Raw genomic sequence first — 25,130 nt, forward strand, 5'->3', positions numbered from 1 at the left:
TTTTTAAAAAATGGACAGTGGTTGTTCCTCAGTGGAGAGGGAAAGAAACAAAACTCAAGGTTGGAGGGGACTTTAGCCAATTATATAATTATTGTAAGAGAATGGAAGTGAATATGACAGAGCTAAACATTAATTCTGAGTGCTGGGAACAAGGGTTTACTCCCCTCATTCTCTGGTACTCTCCTATACCTTTTAGATTTCTTTTTTAAATTATTTTAAGCTAACAATATAAAAATAAACGGCAAGAGTAAAGCACCCTGTTAAAAAGGTTAAAATAGGGCTGGTGCAATGACCCACAGCTCCCTCCAATCACTGTTTTATGATCCTCGTTGGCAGATCAGTATACAAGTCTTCTGACTATAGGGTCGATCTACATTTAATAGCAGATGCAGGCAAGAATCTACATGAATAGATCCTGGGTGTAAGTGCAAAGATGCATTCTGCTAAAAGAAAAGTTTTGAGATACACAATTTCGATTCCAGACAAGCCGAAGCTTTTCACTTGATACCAGAAAAAGATCCTTTTCCTGGTCTCTGTCCTCAAACCTTCAAATAAAATCAGGACTTTCATAATTAAAAAAAAAAAATGGAAGGAATTAACAAATTCCCATCATGTTCTCCATGTTTATCAGCTCAAGATGTTTTTCCCAGTATTCCTATTCAAACATTTAAAAAATTGACTGAAATCTCAAATTTAAATTCCAGATCCATGAGCCTGTACAATCCAGTTGGAAAATGTGGGATTTGATTTGTTCAATAGAAGTAAATTAAGATATAAACAGATGGTTCACAGAATATGAAATACAAATAGCTGTTAAATATATTTTCAAAGGCCTACCCAAACTCATAATGGGAGAATTGTTAAAATTACGCCGAAGTACCTTCTTTTTTTACCTATCAGATTGACAAAGATCATTAAGTTTGATAAGGCCCCTTAACTCATGATCAGAGTGAGGGAATTGGACAGTCTCATCCAACACTGGAGGGATTGTAAATCCATACAAACTCTATGGAGGAAAACTTGGCACTATCCATGAAAATTACAAATGTACATTTTCTTTGACCAGCAATTACATATCTAGAAATTTATCATACAGATTTTTTTTGCATATGTGTGATATGGCATATGTACAAGGCTATTCTTGCTGCAGTGTTTTTAACTGTAAAATATTGGAAATATCTTAAATTGCCATCAGTTGAAAACTAGTTAAATTAATTTTGGAACAATCATAATGGAATAGTGCTGCCCCCAGAAAAGAGGTAGCTCTTATGATTTGATATGGAAAATCTCCAAGATCCATTATTAAGAGTAAGAAAACAAATGCAGAACAGGCTGTGAAGAGCACTACTCTTTGTATAAAAGAGGAAGGACAACATGGGCAGAGAATATTTCTGAAAGAATAGATAAGACAATGCTAATAGCAGTCACTTCTGGGGAGGAGAACAGAAGTAGGCATCTGGAGGATAGCACTGAAAGGTAGACTTTTTACTATATACTTTATTTTGAATTTTGAACCATGTGAATGTGCTACTTGTTAAAAAAATTAAGTTAAAATTTTAAGTGACTACATAATTTTAGCTATAATGGTGGGAGACTTTCAAAGATGTCCTAAATTTTAACAGATGCCTCCAGTAAATGGAAAGACTACCCTTCCCCCTCCCCTACAAAAAAAAAAAAAAAAAAAAAAAACATGAAAAGAAGAATTACATCCCAAGGAAGAGCTAGGGAGGAAAACTTCCTCAGAGCCTGGATTCATTTTGTCAGTTCTAGCAAATTATCTCATCTGAAGCTACCATACAAAAATCAACCCAGATTTTCTTAAAACCAAGGCCAATTCGAGATGCTCAGCCAACCTCTGCTAAATGAAGCCCAAACTCAAATCTGTAACAAAGCTTAAAAATCCAATACTATCTTTCCCTACCTGGTTTTCAACGTGAATGTGAAACTCAGCAGGTGCAACATAAAATACAGAAGTTATTTTCTCTTTTGGCAAAGCAAAAATGCATCTTCTTAGCTCAGAAATACATCAACATCTATTATGTAGAACCCACAGCTAAATCTAAACAGTGTGAGCCTCACACTTCCCATAGACAAAATCCAGCACACACAAAGCGTAAGCCGGATAACTGGTCATCGTGTAGCCACAGGGATTGAAAGTTTATCCTAAGTAGCCCTGAGGGAGGCTGTTCACTTTAGCAGATAGTTACTGCTAATTTGCATCTGAGTATTGGTATATGCTTTACTTTAGCCCATTAACAGGAAGGCTATTATGATGTTAAGATTTTACAAAGAGACACAACTGTCTCCATAAACTGGAAACCTCAAAGTGGATATTTCTGTTTTGTAGTATTATATTGGACTACATTTTTATACAAAGGAATCAATTTCTTTTGAAATGTCTGTATTATTCTGCCTCTTTGTTGTTGCTGTTATTTTCAGTTTCTTCAGATGTACTTCCACCCAGCAATATGTCATTGTCCGGTACTGGGGATCCAAAAACTATGAGCACAGCCTCCTGGTTCCACCTGCTGAGAAGATTCCCCTAGCCACTCTGTGCTGGGGCCACTCGGCCACTTCTACACTCTGGGAAGACGCTTGACAATCTCTTGCTGGATCAGAGCGGTTGAGTTTTTCTTCTGCTTTGAAGAGCATTCAGTTCCCATTTCCCTTATGAAGAAATTTCTCTTTCTTTGTGAAATTCCAGGCAGAAAACCCTTCCCAGCATTTCCCTGAGAAGTTTGGTCCAGAAAGGGAATGTCCTCTCTAGGAATTAATCAGCATTGACCTGACAGAATGAACAGAGGAAAAGAGAAAAATTTTATCAAGTGACTTCAGTGTCATAGAACTAAATACATATAAAAGGAAAAAAGGGAAATTTTTAATTTCCAATAAATGACATTTTTCTATAAGTTAGAAAATATAATGTCCTAGAAATATAATGATAATTTCCCACACAGTCTCTCCTTTTAAAGATATAAAATGACTTTTTGAAAAACACCTGCTAAATGGACCACCACACATCTTGAGTGTTACCCACGGAGCTGCCTTTGCTGTCAGCTTTTAGTGCTTTTCGTTAGGAGGAGAACACTGCTTCATTTTGGCTGGTTTCTCTATCTCGTAGGACTTTAAAAACGAGTTTCACAACCAGTCTTTGCCACGAGCTCCCACCCCACTGCTTCCTCACTTATGTGCACCTCACAATTTCCCTGATTGATGCACCTGGCAGCCTGGAGCTGCCTATGATAATAACTGTGACACCTGTTCTTATTCTTCTGAAGTTGTGGAGTCATTAAAAAGCAAGCATTGCATCTTGCTAGAGAACCGGGTCGATCCCGCATTGAATGTATCTATTTCCTAGTTACAAATGACAAATATAAATTACATTTACACACACATACACACATCTACACCCTCTGCAAAATCTACAAATCTGCTGTCTCCCCACGGATGTCAACCGAAACTAATACCCACACGCAGGCTGCTACTCAAGGTGTACACTTCAAACGTACAATCTGCATTTAAGGAAAGAAATCCCTTCATCATGTTGATTTGTAACTTTTCTTTTCGTTTTTTTATAAAATTCCCCCCACGAGTCCCTTATTGTTTTCTTCTCTTGATGTTCACTTTTTGAAACAAACTGGAGTTCTGTATACAAAATTGTATTCCAAACCTGCGCTCCTCCTTTGCCACTGGCCTGGGTTAAAAATGGCCAAACAGACTTTTATTTTGGTTAAATAAAATAAATAAATAAATAAATAGTCCCCAGGTTAAGACCCTGCATTCCAAGTTTCAGCCCAGAGTAAATTCATACGGCCAAGTTATAAACCCCTGAAAATAGGAAACTAAAGCCATGAGGATTTAAAATAATAGAAAATGTTTCACATAATATAAATCCGTAAGCAGTGTATTATATTTAAGTCTTAATATCTACATACTTGGATTATCTTATATCTTGACAATCACACAAAGTAATCTCGCTCCCTCGCCCCCTTCCTTTGACTCTGGATTTCATTCCTATGTATTAACAATGCTCTGGGCCATAAAATACTGTATTAATATTAGTTTGTCACAGCAGACTAAATTTAGAACAACTCATTAATATGGGAGAGTTAAAGGCAGTCAGCCAAGAGTACCAGGGACTATAAGCTCTTAAGGCTATAAGTTATGCAGATATGCCACTTGAACTGGAGAGGCAGCCATTCTTTTTGTGACTAATAAGAGATTCTATTAGTTCTAAGCTGATTCTAATTCTAATTAAGAAATGTGGGAAAAGGCAATTTTGCCATTGTTGGTATAGCTGATGTGCAACTGGAATAAGTCTTATATCACCCTGCTTGGCTTCCTGGTCCTATAAGATTAGTGGCACATACATGGAATGAATATTCCTCCTGCCATCCACATGAAAAAACAACTTCGCCGCCATGTTTGCAATGCTGTAATCATAATCGATGTTCCTGGAAGAAGTCTGGTAATCAGGGATTTTTCAAAGCAAATCTTTTGTGGCTCAGAATCACCCCAGTTGTACAAAAAGTTTTGACTTTTTACAAATAAAAAACCTTTCAAATGGATACTTCTGGACCTGTTATGCCTTTCTTTGGGCTTGTCAAATATTAATTTTTTTTAAATTTAGTCCCTTGCTAAGCTACAAATATTCATGTTTAACACCAAGTAGCAGTTCAGGGGCTGACAACTTGGTATGTACCTTTTGAATGATGCATAGAAAGCAGCAGTTAGCACAAAGAAAAAGCCACCAGATTGGTCTCAGGGAAACCCAGTGTCTGAATTTTTCATGACTCCTCCAGCACTTAAAGAATAAAAAAACTGGCTACTAGTGTTGGGAGACCAACATTAGGAAGGTCAGAGCCTGGAAACATGCAAGAGATTCCAGTCTTGCCCGGGGAAAGTGAAAGGGGATTTAAGCTGCTTAGGAGAATTAGAAAAAAAAAGAAATTTCTTCTGCTTTGTTTTGGTATTTTATAAACACCAGAATAGCAAAACAAAAGCTGTAAAAACGTCTGCAGTCTGACCTCTCCAGGCTTCCTTACTTTTATGTCTCGAAAGACACTAAAAACTTACCTTCTATTTTGGGTTATGAGGCCTATTGTTAAACTTCCCCAAATCACACCTTTTCTGGCATACTTGCTCCCTCTTACGGGTCCTGTCTCCCAAGGAAATGGACGAAGAGGGGAAAGGAGAAGCAATTCAATTATTTGTTCCCCTGGATGTGCTTGCAAACCTCTCCCATGGAGGTGAGGGGCAAGTGGGGAAGATGATATCTTAATTACACGGATGCCCAGTGACTCGGGACTGAGAGGCATTCTCACTTTGATGAACTTTTCTGCATTTTATAATGATTTATAGGAAATTTAAGTTGAATCCAAGAAAACAAATGAGTACTCCTACGGAAGGAAAAAAAATTGTCCAGTGTTTAAGCAACTGATGACTTCACCTGTCACCGTCTCATTAAGCTCTTAATGAGTTCTTTTCTATTCTTGGTCACATCTGATTTTTTTTTTAATATAAGTCCCTTTGAACAGCTGGGAGTAAGAATTGCCTTTGATCACTGGATTCTTCTGAATTTTCAGTCAAAACGAGGCCATTTTCATCCTGACTTGGGGTATTCTTATGAGTTTATTTCCCCCAAGTACATTCCTGGGCATAGCTTTCCAGGCTGAGAAGAGCCTGAACAATTAATGTATACATTTTTACATAAATGTTTATAAATTTAACAAAGGGAGAGAGCTTTGCCACAAGAAGCCTCAGCTCTTTTGAAGGAGGTTTTCTAATGATGACCCTTGGCGTGTTGGACCACATGGGATTCCTCTGAGAAGAGTCGGATGAAAATTAGTCTATTCTCATTTCAAACAGAATTTTGCTGAAGTCCTGATCAGAGCATCAGCATGGAGTCCGCGGAGACAACACTCGCTACTTGATTCACTCCGCAGCCTCCCTCTCCTGGTAATTGTTGCAGGAACACATCGTGACAAGGCTCTAGGATGTGAGCGGTCTGGATGTACTCCGGCTGTTAGGCTCTGTTTAAAGATTTAAACCATCAGGGTATGATAAGGCTTTTTGATGTTCATTGAACACGGAGCTTGGGTACAGAAGAAGGGGAAAGGGCTTCACCAGAAGGCAATCATCTTTCAGAGCCACAGTAAGACAGAGAGAGGTGGGGAAATCTCAGCCTCAGCATAGACACGGAACAAAGGGAGATGAAAGGGGCAGGGTGAGGAAGGGGCCAGCTCTGGCTGGGAGGCAGGACTCGCTCTCTGAGAGTCCGACGCCTTAAAATGCAGGGAAAACATTTAGTGGTCCTCTTTCATTAAAACACACTCATGTTTGGGGTTGGGGGGGATGACGCCAGCTGCAAATTTGGGTGGCTTCAGTTGACCCTGGATTTAAAAGAGCCTGCCCATGGCTTATTCTGAAATTATTTAATGAGTATTTATTTTGAGTCAGATGAATGTCATTTCCAGCACTCACCCCCCGCAAACCTGGAAGAAGACCTTCCTTAAGGTACATTTTTAAGATCCTCACAGTGTTTTCTTCCCCCAAAGGTAAAACTTGAATATTTGTCTTGAAGAACATAAATATCAAGAATGAAAGGGGGAAAAGTGCCCCCTACAGAATCCAATCCAGTTTCTTCATATCATCTCCTTTGGCATGTAAATACCAGCTTTTTTACCCTGTTCACAGCCATATCATACCCTGTTAACCAAGCCTGCACCTTGATTGTATTAATTAGACAAGAACCAAGACTTGTCCATCTTTGTCACCCCAGCCCTTAGCACAGAGTTTACGGCATATACCAAAGTCTTAGCAAATATTTGTTGAATGAATGAATGCAAGATCCTAGGAAATGACAGGACAGACAGCTATTTACTTTCTGTGCCTCCATTAAAGGTTTCAGAGAACCGCTGCATAAAGAAAGCAAAGAGTTGTGTTTTTTCCCTCTTGCATGCTGCACCAGCCAACAGCATGGCAAGGCATAGTCGCTGAGGGCTGGGGCTTTGGAATCAGACACACCTGGAATGAAAGGCTGCTTGGACTCTGGGAAACTTATTTCCCTCTCCTAAGCTTTATTTTCCCCGTCTTCAGAATAGGAATATTTTTAAAAGTTCCCTCTTTGGAGTGAGAAAATCCACGCAAAGTGCCCAGCACGATGTTTGGTGTACAGTAAAACTTTCAAAAAATTTAACTGTTGTTATTAATATTACTGCTATTATTGGTATTGCTCTACAAAACGTTTTCAGACATGGTGGAATTAGAAGGGGATTCAGAAATATATAATTATCAACTCAATTTAAAGTGAGGAAGTTATAATCACATACTTGGGGGATTGTTCCCGTACTTGTCTCTATGTGACATGAATAAAATATGCTGTAACCTGCTGGCCTCCTCTGGTCAGACAATGTGCTCTTCGTCGCACTTCATGTAAGTGTTCTCTAATTAGAGGTAAGACCCTCTTCTCTTAGATATCAGCAATGGAACTAGAAGTGAGTTTGACCAACCAAACACCAGGCAACACAAGTGGGTCCTGCCTGGTTGAACCTGGTAAGTGATAAACCAGTCAAACAACATATACACTGCTTACCCATTTCCTCCCAGATTTCAGTTCAGGACATCGCTGCTTCTGAGCAGACAGAAAGGAGATGAGGCCCCAAACCCAATTCCATCCCATGATGGCCACAGCCCACCTGAGCCAAGGCCCCATCCCCAGGGAGCCATGTCCCAGGAGAAGCTGCTGAACACCATCACATCACCAGGCCCTCTCATGTAATCCTCACAACAACCCCATGAGGAAGGTATAATTTACAGATGAGAAAACAGGTGCAGAACAATATCAGGAAAGCGGCATTTACTGCCATTTTTATTTTATTTCTCTTTTAACATTTTGCTTAGCAACCTACTAGACTGGACTAGGACACTTATTCTCTCTGAGACTCTGTAGGAATCCCTCAATTTCCCTGGATCTCAGTGTCCTCATCTGCAACACTGAGGGGTGAGGGGTGGATGTGATGGTCCATTCTTGCCCCATAGTCTATGATTCGTGCCAGAATGGCCAAGCTCCTCTGATGACACTGGAATCTCCGTGAAAACCACAAACCTTATATCATGATCTCCCTCTCCAATCTCCCATGGCCTTCCCGCCTCCAATACCGGAAATGGGATTATGTCAGCCATTACCATTACGGAAAGAGTCCATTTTAGCAGAGCTCAAATCTAGGGAGCATTATGGCCAAATAACCTGCCCCATGATTGAGACATAAGGGAATTACTGTTTCCTTTTCTCTAGCCTGCTAACACAGAGAAAGCCGATCCTCTAAAAACAAATTGATTGATGATATAATTTAATATCTTCATATGATTTCTAGTGGCAGAATCAATCTGCTGCTAGCACAACCATCCAAGGTGGAGAAAAAGAAAAATTGCACCAGTTGCTTTTCTTTTATTGCACTTCCGGGTGCTCTAAGAAAAAACTCTATCCAGAAAATCAATAAGGCAGATTGTGCCCAGCAGTCTCCCATTACAGAATTAAATCCATATGCCAACACAAAACAATGAAGAGACCCAACTAGCAAGGGATCCATTTGCTTTGTTTGACTTTGGCTGCCAGGGAATGAGACCAGAAGACTGGCTGTAATTTAATGCAAACCTTGGCCTATCCTGGTTGTGCATATGACTGACCCTCAGGGCACGACCATCAATTTTCTATTAAAGATCAGAGATTTGACATATCAAAGTCAACATCTAGCTGAATAACTGCAGTAACTTGATAATAATTCTTTTGTGGATTTCACAGTGGCTTTTCAGTAAAGTATCAGAAAGGTAGCCGATTTCAGCCCTGACCTGGCAAGATCTGAATATGAAATAAAGGATTTCAGCTTGATCTCCCCATGATGTAAGGATGAATGTTCTGGTAAATGTTAACTTAGTGCTCTGAATAGCTCAGTAATAGATGGGTTTAGGCAGTAATAGGTTTAAAATGTCAACTTATTGAATAATAATTTCATGTTGTACAAATACTATGTGTAAGAAGGGATTTGTTTTGCAAATTTTGAAATAAATGAATGGATTTATAATGTCCTTGACTGTTTCATTGTTCTGGTCAGAATTTTACAGAAGAATCCAAATTAGTTTTTGCTTTACCAATCTTGTCGTTTTCCTGCAGCTATATCTATGCAGTTTTCATAATTACTGGGCCTCCCTGAATTCTGGTCATTAATTGAGCTCTTCTCTGTTTTGGTCCCCAAAGCCAGGCTGATAGCATTATTTTCTAGTAAAAATAAAAACTCAATTATCCCTCCCTATAAAATGTTTCGTGACACCAACAGCGTAAAAACCTTTCACCAACCCTGCTGTAAAATACTCAACTGTTCAAAACACAAGAACCGGATAAAATTCTGTTTTCATAACTGAACTCAGCCCTTCAGTCCAATTATAAGCTGACAGCTCTATAAATCCTGGTGGAACACAAGTGTGGGTAAAACTGAATTGTGATTGGGACACTGAGGACCTGGGACAAACACCTCCACCACAGCCTGTGGAAAAGGTCCCCAGATTCTGCAACTAGCACAAACACTTCACACACACACACACACAGACACACACACACACTTCCCAACCATCCTGTATAGAGTAAACATGTTTGCTCAGGGAAATGGGAGATGCCAAGAAACCATCCTGGTGAGCTCTCTGAATACTTCAAGTCTGAGTCATCAGCCCCTCAGTTCACGTCAGCTTCCCAGAGGACTCAGGAGGGAAAACCAAGGGGGCCCACTCCTGCAGCCCACCAGCCTGGTACTCTGAGGGGCTCTTTGTCTAATGTATCATGGATGTCTTGATTTCCACAAACCAAAACACTCTTCAGTGGCCCCAAAACACCCTTATGGATGCTCACACTTGGGTAATATCTGCATGAAATAGTCCTGGGCAGATCTGCTCAACCATCGAGCTCAATGGCTGAGCACATCTCTCTTTGCCCTGCAACCACAGAGTGGCCCTGTCCTAGTCTGGGTTCCCCCAGAAGCTGACCATAAGACAAGGATGTGGGTAGTTTATTTGGAAGGCGAAGGAGACATTAGTAAGGGAGTAAGACAGGGAAGCAAAGGCAGCCAATAAAGGATGCATAATCAAGCCAGTTACCACCTTGGATAACTGGAACTTCTTCCCACTGGGGACACTCTGAGACAGTGTGGGAACTGAAGTATTTATATATCAACACTCCTGTCAGTCATTGGTTGAGGCTGCTCCTGACAGGCAATATTCCTTGGCATTTACAGCCTACTGTGTAGAGTAGTCAGAGGGCTTCAGGGGCCAGAGAAAGCCCTCAGGAAAAAATGCTGGAAGCTTGAAGTGAGGCACTGTGCACTGAAGGGGAAAGGGAGAGGGATGGGGGCAGGGCACTAATAGCCCCTGCTATAGACCCTGGCCTTTTATTAACTTTTGAAACCTTTCCAACTTGTTTTTAAGTTATGAAAGCAATATGGCTCATGTAAAACAACAACAACATGTTTAAACAGTATAGAAAATCACAACTATTTTTTAAAGGCCGCCTTCCTCCCAGCAACCCAGTCCTGTTCTCAGGAATAACCCTTTTTTACAGCTTCTTTTTTTCTATATATAAAAAACCTATACATATAAACACATACACACCCACATTAGGTGGATATCCTCTTTTTGCTACACAAATAAGGTCACACTTGACATAATTTCCTGCAGTTTACTTTTTTCACATAATATATTTTGGACATAGTTGTATATCACTACCTCTATATTTGTCTCAAACTTTTTAATGGATAATAATACGAATATATCATAATTTATTTAACCTCTTCCCCCTTGGTAAGCATCTAGCTGTTTGTTCCAACTTTTTTGCTACCACACATCTATAGGCTATGCAGACAATGTTGAACATCGTATATATATGTATGTATTCATTTATATCTATGTACATATGAGATAAATTCCTGGAAGTGGAATTTCTCAAAGAATATGCACATTTTAAAATTTGACAAATCATGGCAAAGTAATCTCTAAACCACATTTCACCAATTTACACTTCTATCAACAGTGCATGAGTGCACACTTTTTTCCTATATCTATGCCAACACTGGAAATGATCACACTTTTTAATCTTTGGCCAATTAATAGGTTAAAATAGTATAGCACTGTCTTACTTTGTGCTTCTTTTATGAGCTTATGAGTGAGGTTACTCAATTACATTTCTTTGCATCTTCACATACATCTTTCTAATGTCCTGTTAGTTGTTTTCTTAATATTTCAAAAGCGCTCTTTATAAGCAAATACTTGCCCAGTTTATGTTTGTGGGGTTTTTTTTGTAGTTAATGGCTTTTTGTGCTATATAAAAGTATTAAATATCTATGTTTTTTAATTCATCAATATTTTTATGATTTCTGGGTTTTTCTTTCATAGTTAGTATGATCTTTCTCATTCAAAATTAGTAAAAACAAATTCAACTATGAGTTCTCTAGAACATTTACAATGTAATTTTTATATTTGTCTTCTAATTTTTTTTAGTGTAAGGTTTGAAGTAGAAATTTGGTTAAAAATTATTTTTTTCCAATGGCTACCCAGTTGTGTCCAACCAAATCTTTTACTAAATATTTTTTCAGCATTGATTTGAAATATCTCTTTTATCAATAATCAATTCCCATTTGGATTTAGTTCTATTTCTGGAGTATCTATTTTATTTTAAATCTTATAGATTTGTAGTACAGTTTATTGTCTGGTAAGGGTTGTCTTCCCTCTTTAATCCCTAGAATGTTCCCAAGTTTATTTTTCCAAATGAATTATAGTATCACTTTATCAATATCACAAAAAAGTTGGTATTTTTATTGGAATTACTTGAATATCTAGATTAATTTAGGGAGAATTTTCATGTTTACAATATCCAGTCTCCCTAGAAGATAACAAAATGTATTCTTTTATGTCCCTCAGCAAAGTTTATTTAGTTGAATCGTGATTTTGTACCTCAGAGGCAGAGAATTAAGAGATAATAATTATTCTCAACTATACCAAACTATTACCATGTTCTCCCTTGAAGAAACTTCAAAGTTTCTTTCGTATATTTTCTGTACCTTCCTTGTTGAATTTATTTCTAAGTAATTAATCATGTTTATAGCTTTGGTAAATGGTATGCTTCATCCCATTATATTTACTAACTTCTAATTATTTCTGTGTTAGCTATTGATTTTTGTGTATTACACACCTAGCTACCTGCTGGATTCTCTTATTGTCTGCAAAGAATTTTTTCCCAGTTGATTATCTTCGATTTCTCAGATCTATAATTATATCAAGTAGAAATAATGATTTTTAAAACTGTTCTAATATTTATACATTAGTTCTTTTTCTTTTCTAATCACAATGGCTAATACTTTTAAAATAATGTTAAGTAATAGTGATGATTGTGGGCAATTTGTCTTGTTCCTGAATTTAATAAGAATGCTTCTAGTATTTTATTATTAAGAATGATGCTGAATTTTAAATGAAAATATATTTTTATTATGTTAAGAGAGAATCCATCTATTTCTACCATAAAAAGAGTTTAATTCAGGCAAAAATGTTTAATTTTTTAAATGTCTTTTCACTATCGAAGAATTTTTCTCTTTTGACTTATGTGTATGGCAAATTGTATTAATAACTTTTCTAATAATAAATTATCCTTGCATTCCTGAATTGAATCAATTTAATCATATTCTTTCACTGTTGCACTGGATTCCGTTTGCTGTATTTTATTTAGGAGGGTGTTTTTTAATTCACTATTAAAGTTTATCGATATTTTTCTTTTTTTTGTGCTATCTTTGACAGATCTTAGTATCAGTGTTATGCTAGCAGGCCTTTTCTGAAAACTAGCAGAAGGGATAGTTCCCCTTTTAAGAGTTGATCTTAAACTAGCAAAGGAGGATTCTCTGGAGGCCACATGATTTCTCTTGGTATGACGCCAAGTATGCATATGGGCATAGTTCAATTTGAAAATATGTATTGAGTACCTATGTATTCTATGCAAAACTACATAAGTGGGAATTTAGCTGTTAAAATTAGTATGCAAGGCAAAAAATCTCATGTGTTACTGTGTCAAAATGTTGAAAAGGACTTTTTTTTTTTTTGGGAGGAAGATCAGCCCTGAGCTAACATCCATGCTAATCCTCCTTTTTTTTTTTTGCTGAGGAAGACCGGCTCTGAGCTAACATCTATTGCCAATCTTCCTCCTTTTTTTTTATTTTTTTCCCCAAAGCCCCAGTAGATAGTTATATGTCATAGTTGCACATCCTTCTAGTTGCTGTATGTGGGACGCAGCCTCAGCATGGCCAGAGAAGCGGTGCGTCGGTGCACGCCCGGGATCTGAACCCGGGCCACCAGTAGCAGTGTGCACGCACTGAACTGCTAAGCCACGGGGCCGGCCCCGAAAAGGACTTTGATTGTCTTGAAATTTAAACTAAAGTCCAAAGCAGAAAATAACAAATATCTATACATCTGATACTAAAACAATATACATCCTTGAAAGATTTACTACGAGATAGAAAAACTAGTGCTGTGACCCAAATCCAGGTTTAAAAGAGAACTCAAGATGTTCGAAGTGAAGATTGAAAGAGTCGTTGAAGTAAAAAGCTGTCAACTGAGTCAGCAGTCCTGTGGCATATCCTCAACTCTCCTCATAGGTGACCCCTCGTAAGCCAAGTGAGAAAGGAGCTTTAAGAAAATCTGTTGTAGACAATGGCTATTGTCTTCTTGAAGAGATGTCTGATACATTATCCTCCAACACAGATGGTGAGTTCCAGGGACTCTCCAATGTCCCTGGATCAGAGATGAGCCTGGAGCAATTCCTGGGAGATGCTGACAATGTCCCCAGGGTGAAGATAAAAACTTGTGTAGACCATAGTGACAAGAAAAGATAGCAGTATGAGTGGTTTATCCTTCCAGAATTTGGCGGGGCAAGGATGTTGTGTTTTCCTCTGAACTAAGGCGTCATCTTCTTAGCTACTATCTTGAAAGATCTTCACTGAAGGAGGCTACCTGCCAGGGCAAGACACCAACAGAATGAGGCTAGCAGTTACCATTCTAAGCAGGAGTTAAAAGAAAAGTTGTAAGAGATCAGCTCAAGAATGGATCTCCAACACTGAGGGCCAGTGCAGCATCAAAGATCCCCACAGGAACCTCCAGAAACCCAAGAACCTTCCCAGAATGAGAGAGCCAACTTTCAGCTATCTGCCACATGGAAGGTACCATGGCTGGATTTCATCCCCATCCGTCAAGTACAGCATTGTCTTTTTAATTCTCATCTCATCCATCTTGCCCTAGCAGAGGAGGAGCTAGGAGCATAAAGAAAGGAGCAAGAAGAGTAGATGAAGAGTAATAGTGAAAAAACAAAACCCTACACACTTTCCCATGATGGTCGGCACGTTTTGAGTGGGACTTGGTGAGATGTGGAGGAAAAGAGAAGTTTGGAACTGGATGAGAGAATGAAGCTGTGGTTTAACTGGACTGGACATTTTAATGCTTTAAAATGAGACAACTCTAAAGCCAAAAGTGACTGGAAAAGCTATGGGATACGCCCAAGATATTGTCAAGGTGTGAAGGAGACACAACAGTTCATATTTGAAGGCAGAAGTGAGACACGTGTCACAGTCAAAATTACCCTTGCAAATCTCTCAGGAAGGGTTTACTTCAGAAACTGACACCCCATCTTTCATTAATTCCCACAGAACAAGTTTTTCTTGCAGCACTGGAACAGACGGCAGCTATTTCAGTTGAGCACAGATGAACTAGTTGGCTGAGTTTAGCAGCCATGTTGTAGGAAAAATATGTACCTTTAAACAAGAGCATCACACCCAGCACAGCGATATGCTCACACTGCAAGAGGCACAGGGACACTGGGTCTGTGTGAGAGAATGGAAAACAGAAGAAGATGGTCTCCCAGATACTGCTTATTCAGGACCATAGACTAATTAAATGCAAGGGTGAGTGGCATCCCTTACTTCCCTTGGTTAAGTCTGCCTCCCTCTCTTCCCTCTCTCTCTCTCCCCCAGCACCCCAACTGTGTGTAGTTAGATGCATCTGGGTATGTATGACTCACGTGTGATGCAATTCCACTTTACTTCACTCTGTGAAGACCCAAAGATTAGTAATACATAAGTTCTAAGTGAGTTCCCAGACACGTAGGTGAGAAAACTATGTAAACAGATATGTAATAGGTCCTCTAGTAAAAGTAACCTTAAGATCCAGTGGAAATACAAAGGATACATCCTGGTCTTCACCCTGAGGAAGACAGAGACTTCCCAAGAAAAGTAAAGTGGTCTAGCCCAGCCCCACCCTCCTGAACAGGCAGTGCCAGCATCCCAGAGCAACAGTCTCTTCCTTCTTAGTTGAATTTGGAAAACTACTTCTTAAAATTGATAGCAGAAAAAATAACACTTTTTATTTACAAAGATTTGACAGTAGTTTCTCCAGTCCTTTCAAGGGGTTGGATGAGAAAATTCCAAAAGAGAATGAGTCTTGCACAAAGGTATTAAAGTCCGCGGGTTTGGGAACCCAGACTAGATCCATGTTGGTTGACTCCTGATTCCATGCGTACAATTCAATGCCTCTGAAGTAGAGTGCTGTTAATAAAGTTTTTAAAACTTGTTATTCCTGGAATAATATTGTATTGACAGTAAATATAATCAGGTATTGACATAACTATAAATAGGTTTTTGAAAGGAATTTGAAAAATTCAAGGATAATGAGCCCCTAAATGGATATGAATAGAAGTATAAGCCTGCTGTCAAGGATGACTATGTCTATAGGATTTTCGGGTCATTATTTTTTTTCAGCTTTATTGATGTATAATTGACAGATAAAATTGTAAGATATTTAAAGTGTACACTGTGATGATTTGATATATGTATACAAGTGAAAAGATGCCTCCCACCTAGTTAATTAACATATCCAGTCATATCCATATTTGTGTTTTTTCCCTTTTTTTGCTGAGAACATTTAAGTTCTATTCTTTTAGCAAATTTCAATTATGCAATACAGTGTTATAATGTTTTACGTTATATTCTAAGACCTTATTCATCTTATGGCTGAAAGTTTGTACCCTTTTACCAACTGTTCCCTATTTCCCCACTCCCCCAGCTCCTGGCAACCACTTCAGGTCTTTATTTATAACCCCAGTTATATAATTCCCAGTTCCATGAACCAAGTTCAGATGCACTATGGCAATTCCTTTGCTATCTTGGAGTTGTTCCTCCAACCACCCCAGCTCCCTCTTCTGCCTTCTGACTTCCTATGTCCTTTAAGGTGCACTTGAAGCACACGACACTGGATGAGGATTCTCTGGTTCCAGACGTAGTGTGGTGTGATAGAGCTCTGGCTTGGAAATCAATAAACTTCAGTTCTAGTGCAGGCTCAGCCTTGAGCTAGCCGAGTGATTCGTGTGACTTCTCTGGAGCTTGGTTTCACCATCTTTAAAACTGAATTAATAAGCTCAGACTAAGCTTTATCACAAGGCTCCCTGAAATCCAGCCACTACCTCTGTCCCGCTGACATCCTCAGGGTCTTTACCCGCTGTCTTCAGGGCAGAATCCGGAATCTGACCAGAAATGTGCCAGCCTGAGAGTAGCACTTCAGTACAGGCCCAATCAGCAGTCCCATAGCTATAATGCAGGGGACAGTGGAGAGAGAGACCCTTTTCCTCCCTACCTGGTAATTGGTAGAAAAAGCACTAGAAACTTGATCTTCTGACTCTACATCAATTGCTCTGCCCACTCTACCTCAAAGTCCAAACCCCTCAGAAAAGTGTATAAGGGTCCCCACTGATTGATCTTGATTTTCTTGTCTTGATGCCTGTTAATCTGCATAATGTGCCAATCTGCATAATTTCAAGTTACACTTTTTGGCCTCCGTACCTTGTCTCATTCTCTTTTTACCACTCATATGCCTTTTCCTCCTTGTTGCATATGATTGCCTGACAAAACCCTAATTGAGCTTTATAGCTTAACTCAAATGACAGCTCTTTAGTGAAACTTTTCCTGATAGTCCAAGGCGGGGCTCTTTCCCTTCTGTGGTCCCCGAGCACTTTTTAATTCTCTCAAAGCACCTGCCACATCTTGCTGTGTGTCATAATTGAGTGCCAGTAGATTGCGAACTCCTTGAAGTCCTTGGATCTACCTCAGTACCCAGGACAAAGCCTTCCATAAACAGTTTCAGTCCCAGGACCACACTGTAACAGTCAGGATAGACTAGGCTATGCCAGAATGAAAAAACAAACCCCAACATTTCAGGGTTTTACTCCACATAGGTTTTTCAGAATCTCATACTAAATGTCCAATGCAAGTTATAAGAGGACCTCTGTCATCATAATCTCTCAGGAACCAAGGCAGATAGAGGTTCTATCTCAACAAGAGCGCCTACGATCCCTGAGGCAAGGGAAGTGAACACGGAGAATCCATTGAACGTTAGCTCCTAAATCTTCCACCCAAGGGTAACCCATGCCATTTCTCCCTATATTTTATTGGCCAAAGGAAGTCACATGGTGATGCTTACCTTCAGGGCAGGGTGGAGAAGTATGGTCTTTCAATGTGTTTGGAAGGAGGAGGAAAATCAGAATATGGATGAACAATTTTAGTGACGACACCACATACATCATGCTGTATCTCATCCTTGACTTTGACTCATCTTGTCACCTGTGCCTGGGACACTCTGCCCACCTTCTTTGCCCCTTCATCTGAATAGCTTCTTCTCATACAGATATTTCCACTTAGAGTTCCTCTGAAAACTTTGTTGACCCTAACCCTAACTTACAAACACCACCGCCACCAAACCTGGATAGAGTGTCTGTCCAATGTGCCCCCAATAGCATCCAATAATTTTAGACCCAATACAGTCAGACTGTATTGTAGTTTGGCTTTTTACTTAACTCTTTCCCACTATACCAGATATTGGCAAACTATAGCCCAAGGGTAAATCCAGCCTGCCACTGGCTTGTAAATAAAGTTTTATTGAAACACAGTCATGCCCATTCTTTTACATATTGTCTATGGCTGCTTTTACCCTATAGCCGAGTCAGACATTGTAACAGAGAGCATCAGGCCCCCAAAGCCTAAACTATTTACTATCTGGCCCTTTAAGAAAAAGTTTGTCAGTTTTTCACAACGGGTTTGCCACCAGAACACAGGTGTCGTGAAAACCAGCACTAAATCTAAGCCAAAATGAGAAAGGAAAAGACTCGTATCAACATCGTCATCATTGGACACGTAGATTCAGGCAAGTCTACCACTACTGGCCATTTGATCTATGAATGTGGTGGGATAGACAAAAGAACCATGGAAAAAATTGAGAAGGAGGCTGCTGAGATTGGAAAGGGCTCCTTCAAGTATGCCTGGGTCTTGGATAAACTGAAAGCTGAATATGAGTGTGGCATCAACATTGATATCTCCCTGTGGATATTCGAGACCAGCAAGTATTATGGACCATCATCGATGCCCCGGGACACAGAGACTTTATCAAAAACATGATTACAGGCACATCTCAGGCTGACTGTGCTGTCCTGATTGTTGCTGCCGGTGTTGGTGAATTTGAAGCAGGTATCTCCAAGAATGGGCAGACCTGTGACCATGCCCTTCTGGCTTACACACTGGGTGTGAAACAACTAATTGTTGGTGTTAACAAAACGGATTCCACTGAGCCACCCTACAGCCAAAAGAGATATGAGGAAATCATTAAGGAAGTCAGCGCCTACATTAAGAAAATTGGCTACAATCCCAACACAGTTGCATTTGTGCCAATTTCTGGTTGGCATGGTGACAACATGCTGGAGCCAAGTGCTAACACGCCTTGGTTCAAGGGATGGAAAGTCACCCGTAAAGATGGGTGGAACCACGCTGCTTGAAGCTCTGGATTGCATCCTGCCACCAACTCATCCACGTGACAGGCCCTTGCATCTGCCCCTCCAGGACGTCTACAAAATTGGTGGTGTTGGTACTGTCCTTGTGGGTCGAGTAGAGACTGGTGTTCTCAAACCAGCATGGTGGTCACCCTTGCTCCAGTCAACGTTACAACTGAAGTAAAGTCTGTTGAAATGCATCATGAAGCTTTGAGTGAAGCTCTTCCTGGGGACAGCGTGGGCTTCAATGTCAAGAACGTGTCTGCCAGGGCCAGCCCGGTGGCGCAGCAGTTAAGTGCCCGCACTCCGCTTTCGCGGCCCGAGGGTTCGCAGGTTTGGATCCCGGGCGCACATGACGCACCGCTCGTCAAACCGTGCTGTGGCGGTGTCCCATATAAAGTGGAGGAAGGTGGGCACAGATGTTAGCTCAGGGCCAGTCTTCCTCAGCAAAAAGAGGAGGATTGGCATGGGTGTTAGCTCAGGGCTGATCTTCCTCACAAAAAAAAAAAAAAATGTGTCTGTCAAAGATGTTCGTCATGGCTATGTGGCTGGTGACAGCAAAAACGATCTACCAATGGAAGCTGGCTTCACAGCTCAGGTGATTATCCTGAACTATCCAGGCCAGATCAGTGCTGGATACGCACCTGTGCTGGATTGTCACACAGCTCACATTGCTTGCAAGTTTGCTGAGCTGAAGGAGACGATTGATCATCGTTCTGGAAAAAAGCTAGAAGATGGCCCCAAATTCGTGAAATCTGGTGATGCTGCCATCACTGATATGGTTCCTGGCAAGCCCATGTGTGTTGGGAGCTCCTCTGGCCTGTTTGGCTGTTCGTGACACGAGACAGACAATTGCTGTGGGTGTCATCAAAGCAGTGGTCAAGAAGGCAGCTGGAGCTGGCAAGGCCAGCAGGTCTGCCCAGAAGGCTCAGAAGGCTACCCGAATATCGTCCCCCATACCTGCCACCCCAGTCTTCATCTGAGGTGGAACGGTTCTCAGAGCTGTCTCAATTGGCCGTTTAATAGTAAAAGACTGATTAATGACAATGATGCATCGTAAAACCTTCAGAAGGAAAGGAGAATGTTTTGTGGACAATTTGGTTTTTTGTGTGGCAGTTTTAAGTTATTACTTTTTAAAATCAGTACTTTTTAATGGAAACAACTTGACCAAAAGTCTATCACAGAATTTTGAGACCCATTAAAACAAAGTTTAATGAGGGGAAAAAAAAGAAAAAGTTTGTCAATCCCTGCACTAGACCATAAGCCCCCTGAGAGCAAGGGTAATATTCACAGTACCATCTGTGTCCCAGCACCTAGCAGAGTAATTGGCTCATACTAGGCATTCCATAAATATTGGTTGAATAAATGCAGAGAAGACATATGGGTACTCACCGAATTAAAATCATCTGCGAGAACAAAGGACAAAAAGGCAGGGAACAGAAAGCAACAGAACTTCAAATTTTGGCAAAACAAACTCTTTCAGATTCTCTGTTCCAGCTACACATCCTATCACTTTTTTAAAAATCAGTAAACACTGGGAACCAACATTAATCTTCTAAGTGTCAAGGCACTAGAATTTGCCACTGCCTAGTTAGAATAAATTAAGCAACTGTGACACTGACGAAATGTTTTAAAATTATAAAATTACTAAATCCACATCCATTTGCTCTGTAGAATATTTCATTCTCTTTGATTAACAAATCTGACTTAAACGAGGCGCAGACCTTTTCACACAGAGTTGTACTGCCTTCAAAAGGGCCACAGCTGATACAAATGCCTCCAAGCTGAGAATCTACGAGTCATGTCAGTACGCTTGCTCAGAGCTTCCAGAAGTAAACACAGTCTCTGGGCCCTGGTGATTTTACAGCACACAAAGGAAAAAAATCTTAAAATACAGGCAAATCTGCAAAGTACAGCATCCCAGCTTGTTTATAACAGCAATTTCAGCTAGTCCAGATCCACAATTTATTTGCAAACAGATTAATTAATGTTTCAGCAGCTGTTTGCAGCCACTCTGTGATCTCACTGAGCACAGATGACACTTTTTTCCTTTACTATTCCATAGGGGCAATTTCCACAATGCTTAGATTAGATTTTTACTGTATGGGCCCACATGATAAAATAAGTTGAGTCTTGAAGCAGCCAAGCTGGCTTTGCAAGATCCCCTGGCTGCCAAGTCTCTGGTGAGTCCCCCATGCCACCTTTCCTGGGCTTCCTTTTAATTATGGCCCCAAAATGCAGGTTTGCAAACAGATCTGTAAGATCAAACCTTAACATTTTAAAAAATTGGTTTTTGCTTCTACTTTTAGGTCCCTCCAGGTTGATATTCAGCAATGTGCACCACTGGGTATAATAAAAGCAAATGCTTGAATATTTTTCAGTAACTTGACAGGGAATAAACAAATGGAACAACAAAATGCTGAAAAGCCTACGAGTAACGCCCCGTGTGAGCTTGGTAGATTGTACCAACAAAGCGGTGCGGCTCTTCTGATTGTATTTCTCTTCTTGAAGGAAAAAGAAATAGGGAAGACAAGACAAAATCCCCAAAGCCTCACTAGGCTAAATTTCCTTACTCTCCTTTGAACAGACTACACAGATTTTGTTGACTAATTGAGATCAATCCCAGTTGTAAATCGCCTAGCTATCCTACAGCTTTAATTAAGCTACCAGAGGGAGCTGTTTATCAATTAACACTTGTTACACATTATTAGTAATTATATGGACTTTGTGTATATACCGTAGCTTGCAAGACCAAAACTGCTTCCCAGTTGTTAGGGAAGCAAATTGACTAGATAAGAGGCTATTTGGACAAAGGCACCAGTCATCACCATAATTACAGAACTCCTTTTTTGGCAGGAAGATTTAAGGTAAGTTCCAGCACTGCCAGCAATAGTTGAATAAACACCATTTAAGTGTTTCTTTCGCCAGGGCTTTGCCAGATCATATTAACTGGTGGACTTTCTAATATGGACTCCAGGTCTGTATTTACTTTTTGAGTAACAAAGATAATGGAGATGGGAACATTAGGTAAAAGTTGATAATGTATTCAAGCATTAAAGCTACCTATTGCGGCATGCACTGCATTCTGTGATAATTTTAATTGGCTTAATTGAGATGCACATGCCTGATTAATGTTTAATTCTTTTATATTAAAAAAAAGAGTCAAGTAGTTCGACATTTCTTCAATTATGTTAGATCTTTCTAGACTTCAAAGGAATGTTACATTAGACAGCTAGATACGGGGCGAACTGATTAAAGAATAAAGACTGCTCATTATAATCTAAGAGTACAAAATTGGTTTGTGTAGCCTTTGAAAGTCAAAATTATGAGCTAAAACTTGAGCTACAGTAATTAACCCAATTTATAGTCATTCTTGCTTATCTATTTGCTTATGATTAGTAATTTAAAATGATCTGTGGGATTGATTTACAGATCAAAAACCCATTCAGGGACCCAAAATGTTTTGTTCATGATTCCTAAAAATCTTAGAGGAGTATATTTAGTAGCATTAATAAACATCTATCAATAGTGAAAAGCACCAGTATAAAAATATTTGATAGTCAACTTCATTATTCTAGATGCATAAAATACTAAAATGTTTATATAATGTAATCTACTTGCAAAAAGTTTTAGTTTAACCTACATTTTCTGTGGCTCTCTGGAAAAATGAAATCTATACAAAAAGTGTGGATTTGTTAAGATGATCAAGTCTTAATTTCTCTGATAAATAAGTTTTTTAAAAAAGGAATATAGACGAAAATGTAATATGCAGTGGCATTAGTTTAACTACGTGTACACTAATACTTCTATGGGAGGGAGTCACCCCTCTCTCTCACACATGCATTTTCCAAAGTTCCAGAGTCATTTCGGGATTTGGGATCACAACAGGCTTTGGTAGGAGTTGGGTCAGGAAATCAGAAGATGTTAGAGGCATATCGATGAGAAATAGATAGTCAGAGTGATTAGCACATTTGCTAAATTTTAAACATCTCTACTGCCTCACTGATATAAGAATAGGAAAACTCAAAGCCTTCCATTTGATCAGGGACACAGAAATCTGGGGTGGAGAGAAAATGGAGCTCACACATTTTTGGCTTCTTTTATCTACAGAAAATACAAACCACTTCATCGAGACTTCATTCAGGAGAGTCCAGGGGCTTGGAGCACATCACGTTTTCTGGGACCTTTATCACATTATGACTCTATGTATGAGTGAATGAGTGTGTAGCAGCATCTCCCAAAGTGGATTTCATGGAACACAGATTCATCTAGATGCTCCATGAAAAGGGGATTCCATAGACGAGTAACTGTGGGAAATCTTGTACTATATCCTCCTCTTGAAAAGTCACAATACTCACTAGCATATTAAATCCTCTACATATTTCACCACAGAACATTTTTTTCAGAGAATACCAATTAATATTAGCCAACAGTCTCAGACTGTGGAAGTGTAATAATATGTATTTAAATAAAAAACTGGTGCTTGTTTTTCCCAGAGCAATGTTGGTCTCATATGTCCAAATAAATGAACTTGTCCCATCCCACCTGCCTCATTGAGGGAACAATATCACATGCCCCAGCATAGACTGACCCCCACAACCTTCTGCAATCAAGCATTGGAGAGCAGCAAGGCTTTCACTCTTCTATTGTTTCTGGCCACTTACACTGATCTATATTTGGTATTCTATGTAGCCCATGTGCTCCAGTTAACAAATTTAAAATAGACGTGTGAAATGTGTCCAGGGCTTGGGGAGGAAAAGGTGAGTCATTTTAAACTTGGTGAAAATATGAGTCCTAGAGATTTTTTTTTGAAGTGCTAACCAAGCACAAAATAACAATTCCTTTCTCATTGCCCTGTGAGCTAAATAAGCAAAACCTAAGACCTTGTAGATAAAAACAGAAATGGTATAAACGTGTGTGAAAGTGTGTGTGTGTATGTATGTGTGTGTCTCTAGCTGTATTTGCTGAGACAGACTAGAAGAAATGATATCTCAGTATTGATGAACACACCTAACACACAGATCTTGGTTTCTAAATGCCATTCCTCACCAAAAGGAATTAGGGCTTTGTGAGGAAGTGACTAGTTCCAGTGTGGGGATAGGATATGCATGAGATGAGCCTAGAGCATCTTTCTATACCAGAGAGTAAGGAAGTATTTAGAGACTGATGGGGACAAGTCAGAAGGACACAGAAGCCAGCTTCAAAGGGCTCCCTGCTAGCTAAATCTGGGTGTCAATTTGAACATCAAAATAAATAATTATAGTAACAAATTACAACACATAGAATATAAGAGTCTATGAGACCATACAAATATCAATCAATCAATCAGAAAGGAAAGTTTTTACTTAAAGTAAAATGCCAACTAATAAAGACAGAAGGAATAATGACATTCAATATCACCATTTGACAACTATCATGGTAATAATTGTTCCAGGCAAGAATCATCAATGGATGCTAAAATTAGTGGGTTATACCTTAATGAGAAATAAGATATTCGCATAGTCTTAAAGTATCTCCCCCACAAGATACTTATTAATTACCAAAGGAGAAATAGTAACTTTATGTTGGAGAAATCTGGCCAATACCACGCTGACCCAATGATCAACGCTGACATCATCATTAATGAGACATTACCATTAACATGTGTGACATCACGTGCCTCCCAATGAGATGCGCTGAGAGGGACACATTACTTCTCTGGTTTTCCTACCAAAAACATATAATCGGAATCTAATCATGAGGAAATACCAAACAAATTCAAACTGAGGGACTTTCTAGAAAATGAAGAGTTTGTACTCTTCAAAAATGTCATGGCAGACAAAGAAAAACTATTCTAGATTAAAGGAAACTAAAAAGACATGGCAACTAAAGGCAGAGAGTAATCCTGGATTGGATCTTGAACCAGAATTTTTTTTTTTTGCCATAAAGGACATTAATAGGATAATTGACAAAATTTAAGTAGGGTTTGTAGATTAGATAATAATTAATACTGTATCCATGTTAATTTCCTGATTCTGATAATTATACTGTAGTTAGGCAAGATAGTGTCATTGTTTTTAGGAAATACACAGCGAAATACATGGGAGTAAAGTTGCACATTTCGACTTACTCTCCAATGATTCAGAAAAAGCTGTGTGTGTGTGTGTGTGTGTGTGTGTGTGGTATATGTGTGCCTGGAAAGAAAGAATGATAAAGCATATGTGGTTAACATTTGGGGAATCTGGATGAGGGATATATAAGAATG

The 25,130-nt window shown here is 39.4% G+C and overlaps 1 pseudogene; it reads left to right on the plus strand.

The window, feature by feature from the left end:
* The first annotated feature begins 18,212 nt into the window (after window positions 1-18,212).
* On the plus strand, window positions 18,213-19,869 carry LOC101390624 (elongation factor 1-alpha 1 pseudogene; annotated as a pseudogene).
* The last annotated feature ends 5,261 nt before the right edge of the window (window positions 19,870-25,130 follow it).

Source organism: Ceratotherium simum, chromosome 2 (genome assembly GCF_057802395.1).
Source record: "Ceratotherium simum simum isolate JZ-2026a chromosome 2, ASM5780239v1, whole genome shotgun sequence".
Taxonomy (NCBI): Eukaryota; Metazoa; Chordata; class Mammalia; order Perissodactyla; family Rhinocerotidae; genus Ceratotherium; species Ceratotherium simum.